Below are 4,504 nucleotides of genomic sequence, written 5' to 3'. Positions count from 1 at the left end.
AAATAAAGGGTAATTATATAAAAAAATAATATAAAAATCATTCAAATATATTTGTATTCCACGTCATGTTTGAGACGTAAAAATTTTAAACTATGCAAAAGTTCCACAGTTGATCTCAAGAACGCAGCCCCTGATATTATCAAATTGTAAAAAAAAAGTTTGAAATATTTTTGCATTTAGGGAATAAAAACTTAAAAAATAAAAACCTAGTAGGAATATAATAGTATAGGGGAATAATCTCATGATTTTTGTTCGATAAAACGGGACAAAGAGAAAGGTAAACCACATATGGGAAAATACATATCTTACCCCCTGGTTTACAATCTCATGTTAACATGGTTTATCTGAGAATGCTCGGACACTCTTCGGGTATAGATAGTCATGTAGAGCCGTATTTTACTATGTGACTTTTTCTATAGTCAACATGGCTAAACCAATGAGATTGTGAGATTCCGCTTTGTGGACATAGTGTGGACATCTAAAGCGGAATCTCATTGGTTCAGCCATGTTAACTAAAAAAAGTCACATAATAAAATACAGCTTAGTCTTCGAGAATTCTCAGAGGTTAAGACACACTTTAACATGAGGCTGTAGATCCAAGTACAGTCGAACCTGTCTGAGTTGGACCTGTGTAAGAGAGAAACCTGGATAAGTGGGAAAGAATTGCCGGTCCCTTGGATTCCCACTTAGACAGGTTTGACTGTAATAATTTATACCACATGTCGTTGGTAGTCAAATAGAATTAAAACTGTAAAAACACACTCTAAAATAGGTATTTATAAGAACCAATATCACACAAGCACGCGAAAACTCTTCTCCCAATGAATTTTGAGAGACAAGGGATCTATTTTCCAAAACAATATTTATCACTTCGAATTTCACACTCCTCCCGCAGTAAAAATGGACTACTTATACATAAACGTACAATTTATTATAGAACACCATTAGCTTATACTCTTCGCAGGAAAAATATCTGAAATCTTCTCCAACTGTGAAGAGTATAGTTACTGGTGTTCTTCTTTTTAAGATGATTTTTCACAAAATCAAGTCAGAATCTATCAGTATGTACAATTTATTCTTAAAATTGACACATACTTATAAAAATACTGCTTTTTAATGCTTGATCCAGTTTCACTTTAAGTAGATAGGTACAATTGAAAGAGAGAGAGAAAAAGCTGAAATCTTTGAAGCAAAAGCGCAGAGTGAAGAAGAAGTCTCATGAAAAAAATGCTTTCGCAATTTGCACAGTACTATGGATCAGTGTTATTTTCTGTGAGTGGTTGCAACTTTGGCCAGGACCATCATGACCATTGTATGTAAGTGTGAAGTTACTTTGGTCACAAACCTGGCCCCAGATAAAACAAAACAGATCTCCAGATGACAAGCCTTTAAGTACAGTTAAAATTCGTTTTTCATAAGTCACTCAGACCCAGTTCCCACTTGTCGAGTGCTTCACCCGATTTTTTTCCCCCGAATGTCCTGTAGGAGTGTAGGCAATGTAATTTAAATGAGAGTGTTCCCACTACACACGACACGATTTTTTTTCCGAACGACAAGTGGGAACGGGCTCTCTCTTTACACATCTTTACCAGCGTGAAATTAGAGAAGTCGTGAGGGAGGGAGAGAATTATGTCGAAAAATTAGGGGAAGAGCGCCTCATCCTATCCCCAGATATCACAAGAGTACCAGGTCCCCCGTCGAGTAGGGTCTGGTGTGAGTGTGGTGCCAATAGCTGTCACCAGAGGGCGAGGTGTAGCATTTGGCGGACTTGGCCCGTTTCAGAAGTTCGTAGTACTTCCTGGTACCTGAGGAGATAAGAAAAAGAGTTGGTTTGTCTGACCTCGTTTCGGCGCACGTCGTGGTATATTAAAATACCCTAATAGGGTTAGTCAGAAGACTTCCCCAACCCGAGGTGTAGCATTTGGCGGACTTGGCCCGTTTCAGAAGTTCGTAGTACTTCCTGGTACCTGAGGAGATAAGAAAAAGAGTTGGTTTGTTTGACCTCGTTTCGGCGCACGTCGTGGTATATTAAAATACCCTAATAGGGTTGGTCAGAAGACTTCCCCAACGCTCCAATCCATAGGGTTTAGTTTTTATTTAAACAAACATTGAACAAAGTGGGTTTTAAGAATCTCCCTTACAAAGCTTACAAAAAAAAAAAAAAACAAAAAAACAAAACAAACAAACAATAGGTTCGATTCCCGGCGGGGTCAAGAAATTTGTATCATCCAAATGATTGATTCCGTGACTGGCTGTTGCGGGGCCCACTCAGCCTCGTGAGGAAAATGAGTAGCTATGACATATAAATGCCCATAGCAACCGGTGCCAGCATGGTAGGTAAATATTGGATTTTAGGATTATTGAGATTTTGGGAAAATCCTACAATGCTGCACTAAGCACCAAAGTTGTGACATAATAACACAAAGAAACTGCATTTACATTTATATTCTACGATAAATTAACGCAGATCCTAGCAAGTTCTTACCTGGATGATATTTTCAAGAGGACCAGCGGGACTTTTGCAGCTCTATTTGTCCTTCCAACGTTTTGGCCAGATTTATTATCAGCAGCTGGATAGGAAAACAAAAACAAAGATGTTAGATAAATAAAATTTTACAAATTGCTTTAAATAATAGATTTCATTTAGTTATTCTTTGTCTTTATGAATCAAGGAACCCAAATAAAATGTTGGAAAATTGTTCGTCCGTCACACAGATATAAAGAAATAGGTGAACCTGCTACCAATCTAAAGTTGAAATAAAAAACTAAGCCCATTTTCTTAGAGAACTGCATTACATGGGATTTTAGGAGGATGTCCTAGGGGTTCTTTGTTTTTTATTATATATATTTGCCATACCCAACTTTGGAACAGTTGGTTCAAATTTTGAAATTTAGCAAATGTGTTTAACACTTAAAGACCAAAGCAAGGCCTACAGCTCATCAATGTACACAACAGTAATTAAGATTATGAACAAAGTCCCATTCATTTTCCAAAATAAAATTTCTCAGAATCCTGTTTGAGATAAGAGGAGACCTCAACAGTAATTAAGATTATGAACAAAGTCCCATTCATTTTCCAAAATAAAATTTCTCAGAATCCTGTTTGAGATAAGAGGAGACCTACATATTTATCAGTAACCCATTAAACAATAAACTTACCCAGAATATAAAGTTCAACAGGAAAATCATGTATTTGACACAGGGGCTCACATAGGTAAAATTGGACCTTTTATATCGATTGTGCATTTTATTTATTTTTTTAGATCTAACTGGAATACAGAACGGAGTTCAACAGGAAAATCATGTATTTGACACAGGGGCTCACATAGGTAAAATTGGACCTTTTATATCGATTGTGCATTTTATTTATTTTATTTTTTTTTTAGATCTAACTGGAATACAGAACGATTAACTTTCTTCAGCCAAGAACGGTCATCTACTCTTGGAACTAGGGGTTGACAAGATAGGATCACTAAAACACAATTCTCTAGGATTCCTGGGAACAAAGTGGTTTCGATTCCAAGTGTTTTTTCGTGGTGACGTGGTGTTTTCCTCAGAGACTTTTCAACTCCCTAAAAACACCAAAAGCTCCCAAAGTTCACCTAATTCCTTTATCAAATCCCCTTCGAGTTTCTTCTTCTTCCTTCTCAAAATTCTCAAGAAAAACGCTAAACAAAAACAAAAGGAACTTGAAAAATCAGCTGATCAAGGCTGGAACTAGGGGTTGACAAGATAGGATCACTAAAACACAATTCTCTAGGATTCCTGGGAACAAAGTGGTTTCGATTCCAAGTGTTTTTCGTGGTGTTTTCCTCAGAGACTTTTCAAAACACCAAAAGCTCCCAAAGTTCACCTAATTCCTTTATCAGATCCCCTTCGAGTTTCTTCTTCTTCCTTCTCAAAATTCTCAATAAAAGAAAAAGTAGAAAAACGCTAAACAAAAACAAAAGGAGCTTGAAAAATCAGCTGATGAAGGTGGTGTCAGACGAGTGAAATGTTGGCGCAATATTTTTGTTCGATTGTGCGCGTTAAAATAACACGCCTCTGGTTTATTAGGACGGGGCTTAACAATTTCTTTTTTTTTTTTATTCAAGAAAATCACTTTTATCACTTGTCGAATGTCGATCGAGGAAAAAAAAAGAAGAAAAATATCGTGTGATATAATGGAGTGGGAACACTCTCATTGAAATAAATTAAATTACCTACAAGGGCGATTGGATGTGCGGTTTGGCCAGGTATAAAGTTCAAACAAACACACACACAAACAAACAAATATTCATTTTTATGTATTAGATACATAAACTGAGAACGTTGATTTTTATTTTACAAATTTCATAACAGTAGAGGTGTATGCTCCTTGTGGGAAACTTTCCGAAATGGAACCGGTTCCGTTTTGGAAACTGAAATGGCGCCTGTACGCCTGAGTAGAATTGAATTGAAACATAATAACATTTTATTATTACAATTCATAATAGACATATTACATCTCCTCAGCTAATAAAAC

General features: G+C 36.4%; 1 long non-coding RNA gene across 1 annotated transcript; it reads right to left on the bottom strand.

Moving 5' to 3' along the window:
• Positions 1-245: 245 nt before the first annotated feature.
• LOC113472446 lies at positions 246-2,573 on the bottom strand. The gene is made up of 2 exons (XR_003394744.1): positions 2,486-2,573; positions 246-1,805 (listed from the first exon to the last, which is right to left on the bottom strand). It is a non-coding gene; the product is annotated as an uncharacterized LOC113472446 (long non-coding RNA).
• Positions 2,574-4,504: the final 1,931 nt, after the last annotated feature.

The sequence above is a fragment of the Diaphorina citri genome, unplaced genomic scaffold (assembly GCF_000475195.1).
Source record: "Diaphorina citri unplaced genomic scaffold, Diaci psyllid genome assembly version 1.1 scaffold5510, whole genome shotgun sequence".
Classification (NCBI taxonomy): Eukaryota; Metazoa; Arthropoda; class Insecta; order Hemiptera; family Psyllidae; genus Diaphorina; species Diaphorina citri.
Note: the sequence above shows the minus strand (reverse complement) of the source record. Positions and strands in the feature narration are given on the sequence as shown.